The sequence below is a fragment of the Eurosta solidaginis genome, chromosome 5 (genome assembly GCF_040869045.1).
Source record: "Eurosta solidaginis isolate ZX-2024a chromosome 5, ASM4086904v1, whole genome shotgun sequence".
In the NCBI taxonomy this organism is placed as follows: Eukaryota; Metazoa; Arthropoda; class Insecta; order Diptera; family Tephritidae; genus Eurosta; species Eurosta solidaginis.
This window is the reverse complement of record NC_090323.1, coordinates 271344701-271357160: the sequence shown is the minus strand read 5'-3', so window position 1 is coordinate 271357160 and position 12460 is coordinate 271344701. Positions and strand designations below refer to the sequence as shown.

At 35.1% G+C, this 12460-nt stretch overlaps 1 protein-coding gene across 1 annotated transcript in view; it reads left to right on the top strand.

Moving 5' to 3' along the window:
* The first annotated feature begins 2602 nt into the window (after nucleotides 1-2602).
* Nucleotides 2603-12460, top strand: part of Ncc69 (sodium chloride cotransporter 69) — an 86475-nt gene continuing 76617 nt past the window's right edge. Inside the window, exon 1 of the mRNA XM_067790654.1 lies at nucleotides 2603-2837. The gene's annotated coding sequence lies outside the window, so the exon portion shown is untranslated. The remainder of the gene's footprint in view (nucleotides 2838-12460) is intronic.

The window sequence follows — 12460 nt, the reverse complement described above, 5'->3', positions numbered from 1 at the left end:
TTTAGCAGAACTGTAAGCGACAGTTCTCAAGTCAAGTCAAGTCTATGCTAAGTATGAGTAATGGGCCCTTAGGTATGCTATGCACGTAGGTGTGTTAATCAGGTTAGATGCTTAAGCTAAGGCCACACTGAGCTGCACTACACTGCGCTGCAAAATATTCTTCGAATGTATTCTTATGAAAGAATTCACACCTAGCGGCAGCAGCACTGCGCGGCGCGGCCATGTTGATCAAATAGGCAAAAAAGTGAAGCGCAGTGTAGTGCAGCTCAGTGTGACCTTAGCTTTATGCTTATAATCGTGTTGCACTCATGAACTGGCCTAATCCTATTTAAAAATTTCATACAAGTTAGCGAATATTTTTCCTCTTGAAAAAAAAAATCAAAAGCTTAGCCCTATATTAAATTTGAAACAAAGTTTTCGGAATGTATATACATATTTTAAAGGGTGCATCGGTTGCAGAGGCCCTTTTTTTCAAACATGGTTTGAAAGTTGAACCAGTTTTTTTTAAATTATAGCGCCTTTAAATTATGTTTTATAAAAAATAACACCGTAAAAGATTTTGAGAAACTAGACAGGCCTAGTTATATTTAACTCAGCTTGCAATAACCAAGTGCCCCGAATAGAAATAATTTTTAGGCTGTACTTATATGTCAGGAAAATTCAGTAGGTACAAGAATTTTATTTCGACGAATAGCCACTTTGAATTTTTTTAACCAAATAACTTGAATACCAGGCTGACGTGAATACCTCAATAATTTTTTCTTTGTACTTTGAACCGGCCCGAGGCCCAGAGGCCCCACCTTTTAGTGCGACAAAAAACATCGTCTGAAAATTTCACAGCCTAATGTTCAAATATGAGGCATTTCATGTCAAATCGGTTATATTTGGTTTTCTAGTCCCGCATTTTTTTTTTTTGTGACTTTTCGAATCAAAGATTTTTTATTCATATATCTGCACAATCAGAATTATTTAAATTATTTTGACTATTTTTTATAAACATTAAACAAAATTGAATACTACATAGACGCGATATACCTCCGAGGGTATATAAGACGAGCTTTCATATTGCTCTTTGCGGGTCTTGAATCCAGGACCATCGGAGTGATATTTAAGTCAATATATAAGGAACATTTTTTTGAGCAGCATATAAATTAATGGAAGAAAATGCTCAACTCCACTGACAGAAAAAAATTACTAAATGTCAGGAAAATCTGCATAGTCAAAACAATTCAAAAAACTTTTATTAATAAAATGAAGATTTTAATTTAAATTCGTTGAATTTTGATCTCTTTTCAAACTTTTTATCGATATTTCGTTGTTACTCAAAAAAAATTTTTTTTCCTCTTAATTTTTTTTTCGTTAATTAAAAATGTACGTATAATTGTATGGAAGAAATTTAAACGACCCTTTTTCTTTTTTTTTTAAATTATGTTTTGTCGGCTTTTAAAGTTTTATCGATTAATTCAATTAACTAGGTCTTCTAGGTGCTTTGTTTTAATAAAACTTTACACTGGAAACTGTGAAAACAACCTAAAGAATAAAACTTTATATTGGATACGAGACTTGTGAATTGCCAAATTTTGTTTGGATAACGCACGTTTTATCATTGTGTACAAAGAAGTTGTGATATTTTATCCGTCAAATGCCTGATTCCGTGTTTGTCTACATTTTAGCATTTTGGCAGCGTTTTGACAAAAATGGAACATACCGCCGGCGATCTTCAGGATGTGATAGAACGAGATACAGGACCAGACCACAACAGTCAATTAAAAATCAAGTGATCGGTTCTATTTGTAATTTTGACGTACCTATAAGCTGAAAATACACACTTGTCTTATCCACGATGCGTTTTTTTTGTAAACAGAAGTAATACAAAATTTTTAATTTTTGGGAAAACGCAAAAATTTATTTTTTCATAGATTTCCATTGTAGAAATGCGATTCAAAGTCAATTGTTATTGAGGCCTTTTTGGGTATTCTATAACTGTCAAAAACAAGTTTGCGTTGAGTCAGTTTACAATAAAACGTGCGATATAATCTTGTGCGGTATTTTAGCATGTCTGAATTGCTCATTATTAAAGCCCGATTTTTCAATGCTTGTTTTAATGTTACCAAACAAAGTGGCAAGGTTAAACTCTAGTCAAATAAACTGCAAATTAAGCTCGCACTCGGGCATTAGACTTTGAAAGTCGCATCTCTTCTTTTTCTTATAATTAAAACACCGTGTCACATGACTGCCATTTTGCCAGAATCTAATTTGACTAAAAACCTTTAGACCGAAGTTAATACACGCATAATATTATAATATTTTTTCTCATTATTTTGTTCAGAGATTGTTTTATGAGTTTTATTTTATTCACAGATCAAAAGGTAAACAATAAAATCCATACTGATTATAGTTCCTGATAAAGACTAATCGGAGATACAATTTGACGTGCAATGCCCCCAAACAACACAAAAATGCCGTGAGGAGTCAATGTACTCATCGCCGCATACAAACCAACAATGCTTAAAGTATCTTTATGCCTAGAAAGCATTGAAGAGAACAAATTGTTGATAGTTTTACTAGAAATGTTAAATGAATAGGCCATAAACTGGCACGTGCTTTTAGTGCCAAGTACTTAGGAATAAATTTCATAAACCAGCCGTGGCTCAAATTGAAATAATCTTAAATTATATTTGAACAAACTTCAGTTAAATTCGGTCACATTTGCATCTTCTATGTTTTTTATTGGTGGCTTATAATTTTGTTGAACAAAATACTAAATATTAAAAAAATACCTCGAAATTTGAATTGAATGGCTCGATGCCACCATAAGAAACCCCGTATACTCTCTGGTAAGTTTACTTAATGCCTTCACTTTAAACCAACTGGGATTGTATTATGCTGTTAGTAAAAAATTGTAAATACAGATACCTCAAATTTATATTACTCACGGCATTTGCGAGCACAAAGGGCAGCCAAGTCTTAATCCACCTGCCTCTCACAACCTAGTGGAAGTCTTCCCGTTCCTCTTCTCCCGAACTGAGCTGTGGTCTGAAATACTTTCAAGGCCAGAGAGTCTTCGTCCATTCAAATAACATAACCTAAACAGCGAAGGCTTTGGGCTTTTATTTGCTGCATATCTTCATATCTGTGCGAAGCTCATATAGCTCATCATTATACTTACTTCAATATTAGCCGTCGGCATCGCGGACAGGGACATAAATCAATTACTTTTTATTTCAACATAGCTTTGTTTATTGATGATGCAGTGTGTTCGTTTTTGCATGGCAACTCTTTTTCATGCGCAGCGGCGGATCCAGGCTGCTTTTTGAGGGGGCTGATTTCAGTCAGTAATTGTTTCTTCCAATAGCTGATGTGTTTTGAACAAAGTTCACATCAAGATACTTTATACGTGAAAATGCAAGACAAAACAACAAGGGAAACGTATAGCAGACCGTTATTTTTAGGGGTAAATTTATTAGTATTTTTTACATTGTTTAATAATTTCATACACATATTTGCTTTCATTTAGTTATTCAAATACATCCAATTTTTTGACATCATTTTTATCTTCTTCATTGTTCATATTCACACAGTAAATTTAATTCTACGCTTCCCTTTTTTTACATATCTTTCAATTATATGATTAATATCAATCTCAATATCGAAATGAATATTTAAAAGTGCAAGACCAGTGAGTCTGTTCTGGGACATTGTGGACCGTAACCACGTTTTCAACCGGCGAAGTGTCGAAAAACTCCTTTCAGCACAAGCATTGCTAGCTGGAAGCGTGGCCAGAATTTTGATAAGAGCATTTATTGATGGAAACGCGTATTCATTGCAATCATTTAAAATTTTTACAGCTGATAGTGGAATTGATTTTTTGTGTTGCTTATCATACCAGCGTTCTGACTACACTTCGTACTCTTCATCTAGATTAATTTTATTTCCTCCAATAATAGATGCGTATCCTTTACCAAGATCTTGGACAAACTCTTTAGACAAATTCTTTTTTTTGCAGTGTATTATCTTTGATGATTCGCGATGGGAGTAGCAAATTAAGATTAACAAGTAAGGAAGGTTAAGTTCGGGTGTAACCGAACATTACATACTCAGTTGAGAGCTATGGTGACAACATAAGCGAAAATAACCATGTAGGAAAATGAACCGAGGGAAACCCTGGAATGTGTTTGTATGACATGTGTATCAAATGAAAGGCATTAAAGAGTATTTTATGAGGGAGTGGGCCATAGTTCTATAGGTGGACGCCATTTAGGGATATAGCCATAATAAAGGTGGATCAGGGTTGACTCTAGAATGAGTTTGTACGATATGGGTATCAAATGAAAGGTATTAATGAGTATTTTAAAAGGGCGTGGACCTAAGTTCTATAGGTGGACGCCTTTTCGAGATATCGCCGTAAAGATGGACCAGGGGTGACTCTGGAATGCGTTTGTACGATATGGGTATCAAATGAAAGGTGTTAATGAGCATTTTAAAAGGGAGTAATCCTTAGTTCCATAGGTGGACGCCGTTTCGAGATATCGCCATAAAGGTGGACCAGGGCTGACCCTAGAATTTGTTTGCACAATATGGGCATCAAACGAAAGGTGTTAATGAGTATTTTAAAAGGGAGTGGGCCTTAGTTCTATAGGTGGACGCCGTTTAGAGATATCGCCATAAAGGTGGGCCAGGGGTGACTCTAGAATTCGTTTGTACGATATGGGTATCAAATGAAAGGTGTTAATGAGTATTTTTAAAAGGGAGTGGGCCTTCGTTTTATAGGTGTTCGCCTTTTCGAGATATCGCCATAAAGGTGGACCAGGGGTGACTTTAGAATTTGTTTGTATGATATGGGTATCAAATGAAAGGTGTTAATTATTATTTTAAAAGGGCGTGGGGCTTAGTTCTATAGGTGGACCCCTTTTCGAGATATCGCCATAAAGGTGGACCAGGGGTGACTCTAGAATTCGTTTGTGCAATATGGGTATCAAACGAAAGGAGTTAATGAGTATTTTAAGAGGGAGTGGGCCTTAGTTCTATAGGTGGATGCCTTTTCGAGATATCGCCATAAAGATGGACCAGGTGTGACTCTAGAATGCGTTTGTACGATATGGGTATCAAATGAAAGGTGTTAATGAGTATTTTAAGAGGGAGTGGGCCGTTCTGGACCAGGGGTGACTCTAGACTTTGTTTGTACGATATGGGTATCAAATGAAAGGTGTTAATAAGTATTTTTAAAAGGGAGTGGGCCTTCGTTCTATAGGTGTTCACCTTTTCGAAATATCGCCATAAAGGTGGACCAGGGGTGACTCTAGAATGAGTTTGTACGATATGGGTATCAAATTAAAGGTATTAATGAGAGTTTTAAAAGGGAGTGGTGGTAGTTGTATATGTGAAGGCGTTTTCCAGATATCGACCAAAATGTGGACCAGGGTGACCCAGAACATCATCTGTTGGATACCGCTAATTTATTTATATATGTAATACCTGCCAAGATTTTAAGGGTTTTTTATTTCGCCCTGCAGAACTTTTTCATTTTCTTCTACTTAATATGGTAGGTGTCACAACCATTTTATAAAGTTTTTTCTAAAGTTATATTTCGCGTCAATAAAACAATCCAATTACCTTACCATGTTTCATCCCTTTTTTCGTATTTGGTATAGAATTATGGCATTTTTTCATTTTTCGTAATTTTCGATATCGAAAAAGTGGGCGTGGTCATAGTCGGATTTCGTTAATTTTTCATACCAAGATAAACTGAGTTCAGATAAGTACGTGTACTGAGTTTAGTAAAGATATATCGATTTTTGCTCAAGTTATCGTGTTAACGGCCATGCGGAAGGACAGACGGACGACTGTGTATAAAAACTGGGCGTGGCATCAACCGATTTAGCCCATTTTCACAGAAAACAGTTAACGCCATAAAATCTATGCCCCTACCAAATTTCAAAAGGATTAGTTAATTTTTTTTCGACTTATGGCGTTAAAAGTATCCTAGACAAATTAAATGAAAAAGGGCGGAGCCACGCCCATTTTTAAATTTTCTTTTATTTTTGTATTTTGTTGCACCATATCATTACTGGAGTTGAATCTTGACATAATTTACTTATATACTGTAAAGATATTAAATTTTTTGTTAAAATTTTACTTTAAAAAAAATTTTTTTTTAAAAGTGGGCGTGGTCCTTCTCCGATTTTTCTAATTTTTATTACGCGTATATATAGTAATAAGAGTAACGTTCGGCCCAAATTTCATCATGATATCTTCAACGACCTTCTTTTAAAAGTGGGCGGTGCCACGCCCATTGTCAAAATTTTACTAAATTTCAATTTTGCGTCACAAGTTCAACTCATCTACCAAGTTTCGTCGCTTTATCGGTCTTTTGTAATGAATTATCGCACTTTTTCGGTTTTTCGAAATTTTCGATATCGAAAAAGTGGGCGTGGTTATAGTCCGATATCGTTCATTTTAAATAGCGATCTGAGATGAGTGCTCAGGAACCTACATACCAAATTTCATCAAGATACCTCAAAATTTACTCAAGTTATCGTGTTAACGGACGGACGGACGGACGGGCATGGCTCAATCAAATTTTTTTTCGATCCTGATTATTTTGATATATGGAAGTCTATATCTATCTCGAATCCTTTATATATGTACAACCAACCGTTATCCAATCAAACTTAATATACTCTGTGAGCTCTGCTCAACTGAGTATAAAAACTTGCAATGTATCTTCAGGTAATCTACCTTGTAAATCAAGAATGATATGATCATCTGCTAAAGCGACTATTTTTTTGTAAATTCACGAAAAACGACTTACTGCTTCAAGTCTATGGTTTTTTAATGTTCGCAAAGTGTCACTCGATGCTTCAGAAGCTTGATTCAAATCTATTGACGGTGTTTGCAAAAGTAAGCTTAGTGGTCGTGTAACAGAAAGGACATTGCTCAAACAAATCATTGAAATCACGAACACTGTCTCGCAAATAGATTTCAACACAGAACGGGCCTCAGAACTTGTTGTTGAATCTTGCCAAGTAGAAATTTCTTGAAACGAAGCAACAATTTTTGTGATGTTTTCTTCAAACTGCATTATACCATCATGTTTTTCAGCCCAGCGCTTTTCACATAGTCCACTTAATGATTCTTGCAGATGTTTTTTTGAAAACTATGGTACGTTTCGGAGACTGATTTGGAAAACTGATAATTTTTTTCATCAACGCAATACAATCCTTTGTTTTAAGAACTTTCGACGTTTTCGCAAGCGAGTTATTAAGACAATGGTTGAAACACGGACAAATGATTAGCATTGGTACATATTTTAATAAGTTCCTGCACAGCTTCCTTAACTTCTGATGTCAGTACAGAACATCCATCCGTTCCAATTCCAACGCAATCTTCGAAGGTTAGTCCTAAATTATTAAAAATATCGATCACTATGTGTGCCAAGGCTACACCTGTCAATTTTTTTTCTCCATTTACAACATCTTCTCGGATCGAATCTTACGCATAAAGGAAAGATACAAAGTCTTCTCTTATATTGCCATCATATAAGTACCGCAAACAAAGGCTGAGTTGCTCAGTATGACTACAATCAGTAGTTTCATCGAAAATAATTGCAAAAAATCTAGCTTTTTTAACTCTGTCTATCAAAAAAGATTGAATTTCATCTTTGCAGCATTGAATAAGATCTTTTTGAGTCGTGTTGCTTATATGAGTAGCTCTTGGATGTGTAGAATTTAAAAGTTCTTCAAGCTCTTTATGACCTGCAGCGACTAAAAATTTCAAAATTGCCCTAAAATTACCCTCGTTTGTTGCTGATTCAGAAAAGTTAAGTTTACCGTCATCTCTATGGCCTCTCAATGCTAAATTCTGTTCGCCCACAAAGAATAATAGTTTTTATTTTTTCTCAACTTGTTCCATGCGATGAGAAGGAAGCAAATTATTGATTTCCTTTCCTGGATTTCCATAAGTATTAATGAAATCTTGACTAAAAAAGGTTGATTTAGAGTGATATTTGTTAATAGCGTGGCTATTTAGTACACCTTCTTTACCAGACAACTTTGAAAACGATGTCACAGGAACACAAGTGCATTGAGAGGAACATTCGATTTCGAGTCACCAGTATCACTTGCAAATAGGAAACAATATTTACAAAAACATCCGTTTTTTGTTCAGAATAAACAAGCCACTCATATTCAGTTAAAAAATGATGTTTAAAGTATCGCTTTTCTATTTTTCCTTTTTTACTATGACTCGAAAAGGGAAGATATAGTCCTTCGGTGGTACCCAAGGATATTTTAGTAAGTTGTACTTCGTATAATCATCTAATAAATGTTTTTTTCCCACAAAATTACCTATGTCGCATCTTTCAACAATAGAATTTTTTGAAAGTGATATATGTAGGTACATTCGAACCCGATTCAGTATTCGTAGATGCTGAATGCAACGTTTTCTCATTATTATTATCAACCAACAATGTATTAGCGTCGTGATTAGTATGAGTTAAGAGTGGAACAGTACTTCCGTTTTCTACATTTGTATAATCGCAGACCTGTTTTTGAAGTTTTGGCAGCTTGCAAAAATATTCCTTGATGCTCTTGATAGCTCGTCGCTTCTTATTACCTTTTCCATCAGAGTTTCCGTCCTGTAAATATTTATTTCAAGTTATTCAAGAATTCTCTTTGATTCACGTAGAAGCAGTGAGCAATATTTGCATGTTATGAAGTTTATCAACTTGAATTTTTTTTGATGCTGATTGATGTAGCGAATTAGAAATACGTAGACACAAGATTCCTCTTTTGATATTAAAAAAAAGCTATATGCACTTGTTTTCTTGCCATGACTTCAGTATATGCATAAGCATACTATATCCGAGTGATCTCACGAAAAAAGCTGGTGCAAATATATTGCTCGCTACTGTTATTTATACTCGACTGTTAAAAAGCAGCCTGATTCATGAAATTGTATTAGGGGGACTCATATAACCTTATAAATGCCTTATAAAGTGTGTAAACGTATAAATGTATCTAGTGCGCAAACGAGCTGTCAAATTTTGTATGAAAAATCATTTACACAATTTGTATAAATTTACGCGCATATTTCATTGTGTAAAAGCGGTAAACTCAAAGGAATGCCACCTTGCAGACATTACAGCAGGCATTTTCATCAGAACTCTTCAACATCAGCAAGTAAAGACGTTTTAGTTTTGATTTTTACTTAATCTTGGCATTTTTATACTCAGTTGAGCAGAGCTCACAGAGTATATTAACTTTGATTGGATAACGGTTGGTTGTACGGGTATAAAGGAATCGAGATAGATATAGACTTCCATATATCAAAATCATCAGTATCGAAAAAAAATTTGATTGAGCCATGTCCGTCCATCCGTCCGTCCGTCTGTCTGTTAACACGATGAGTAAATTTTGAGGTACCTTGATGAAATTTGGTATGTAGGTTCCTGGGCACTCATCTCAGATCGCTATTTAAAATGAACGATATCGGACTATAACCACGCCCACTTTTTCGATATCGAAAATTTCAAAAAACCGAAAAAATGCGATAATTCATTGCCAAAGACGGATAAAGCGATGAAACTTGGTAGGTGGGTTGACCTTATGACGCAGAATAGAAAATTTGTAAAATTTTGGACAACGGGCGTGGCACTGCCCACTTTTAAAAGAAGGTAATTTAAAAGTTTTGCAAACTGTAATTTGGCAGTCATTGAAGATATCATGATGAAATTTGGCAGGAACGTTACTACTATTACTATATATGTGCTAAATAAAAATTAGAAAAATCGGATGAAGAACAAAAAATTTAATATCTTTACTGTATATAAGTAAATTATGTCAACATTCAACTCCAGTAATGATATGGTGCAACAAAAATAAAAGAAAATTTCAAAATGGGCGTGGTTCCACCCTTTTTCATTTAGTTTGTCTAGAATACTTTTAATGCCATAAGTCGAACAAAAATATACCAATCCTTCTGAAATTTGGTAGAGGCATAGACTCTATGACGGTAACTGTTTTCTGTGAATATGGGCGAAATCGGTTGAAGCCACGTCCAGTTTTTATACACAGTCGACCGTCTGTCCTTCCGCTTGGCCGTTAACACGATAACTTGAGCAAAAACCGATATATCTTTACTAAACTCAGTTCGCGTACTTATCTGAACTCACTTTATCTTGGTACAAAAAATGGCCGAAATCCGACTATGACCCCGCACACTTTTTCGAAATCGAAAATTACGAAAAATTAAAAAAATGCCATTATTCTATACCAAATAATAAAAAAAGGGATAAATCATGCTAATTTGATTGGTTTATTGACGCAAAAAATAACTTTAGAAAAAACTTTGTAAAATGGGTGTTACACCTACCATATTAAGAAGAAGAAAATGAAAAAGTTCTGCAAGGCGCAATCAAAAGCCCTTGGAATCTTGGCAGGAATACTGTACGTGGTATTACATTATAAATAAATTAGCGATACCCGACAGATGATGTTCTGGGTCACCCTGGTCCACATTTTGGTCGATATCTCTAAAACGCCTTCACATATACAACTAAGGGCCACTTCCTTTTAAAAACCTCATTAATACCGTTCATTTGATACCCATATCGTACAAACACATTCTAGAGTCATCCCTGGTCCACCTTTAGAACCATGGCCGACTCCCTTTTAAAATACTCTTTAATAGCTTCCATTTGATACCCATTTCATACAAACACATTCCAGGGTTACCCTAGGTTCATTTTCCGACATGGCGATTTTCCCTTATTTTGTCCCCAAAGCTCTCAGCTGAGTATGTAATGTTCGGTTACACCCGAACTTAGCCTTCCTTACTTGTTTAATTTGTATAACAATCAAAAAAAATTGCTTGGCAATAATACAGCTGATAAACAATCAAGTTTATCAAGAATATTACTAGGTGCGTTCATATAACAGTGTGTGTAAATGGATATAATTTTACACCTTATAAGTTTATATGCTTTCATGAGTCCCCCTATTAAATGTTTAACGATTATATGAAAACAGCAATGTATGAGCGATGGAAAAACCCGAATCACACTTTAATGGAAAATTCGTACTTACCATTTTCGAGTTCCTACGCCCTCGGTCTTTTAGTTTGCTGGTTATCTGTCACTCGAACTTCCAATTGTCGATTAATTAAACAGATTTATTAGTTCACGATGCCGAACGAGTCGGTAAATGGAATGAATAAGGTTAAATTTTTTAATATTCTAAGGTTATTACAGTAGAATCGCGAAAAATTAACCAAAACACAAGCTTTAACACATGTACACATCTCACAAGTTTAAATGCCCATGACTAACTACATTTGCGCCACGCGACACTGACAATAATTTTTCACGCAGGAATTCGGGGTATACCCGCACTTTTTTTATTCCCAAACAAAGGTTAGATTTGAAAAAATTTATGAGCTCAGAAATGTTAACCAATACATAGGTAACTTTTTAGAGCGGAACGTGGACGCTCATACTCGGTCAACTTAGCCGAGCGATTAACAGTGTGCGGACTTTAAAATTTTGTTCAGTGGTAGATTTTTCAGAAAACAGTGGTAGATTTATGAAAAAAGTGGTAGCATTGGGTTATATTTGAAATATTTTCACTTCTTTTCTTATATATACATAGGTAGGTGGAAGTGGCAGTTATGTACTAAAAACCTAAAGGAAAAGAGATTAAATGGTGATCAAAGCATCGCTAGGTGTTATTTTGAGTTTTATAAAACTATTCTTCTACAAATAATATTGTTTCTCTTCTCAAAAAATTGTGGAAAAGCAAAGGTTTCTTCAAAAAACTTCTACAAAAAAACTACCACCTTTTTTCGAGCTTGCGTGGTAGAAGTGGTAGAACTTCAAATAAAAGAAAAATAGTGGTAGATCTAAAAACAAAAGGTGAAAAATGTGTAGAGTGAGAGTGAAGATTCTGAATAAACTTTATTCAATAAAGTAAGGTTTGATTCAGTATGTTATCAACAGCGGAAATATTTCTGAGATTGGACTGATTTGCATGAGCATTCTTATGTTGAGCGCTAATATTATTTGAAAATTGATACTCGATTAAGGCATGCATACAAAAACTGCATTATCCATCATTATATTTATAAAAATACTGCATATAAATAGTGGGTTTCTGGGACTTCGTGAAAAAGTTCCGAATAAATTTTGGAAAAAAAATCTAGTATTGGGGGGGGGGGGGGGGGTTGGAGGGAGATCGCCCCTTCGCCCCCTTTAAATCGCAGCAATATGCATTTACGAAGTCAGCCGTACTTACACTCTCTTGAGAACAGTCATATTCACATGTATGTATGCGATCACGTTTTATAATATAAAGGTTATACATAAATGCTCTTCAGCTTGTAGCAGCCACAAAGTCAATGTCAAGTTCAATATTGCTGTTTGGATCTTTTCTTATCGCAAGTGGCTCCCTTTGCTTGTTTCCCTACT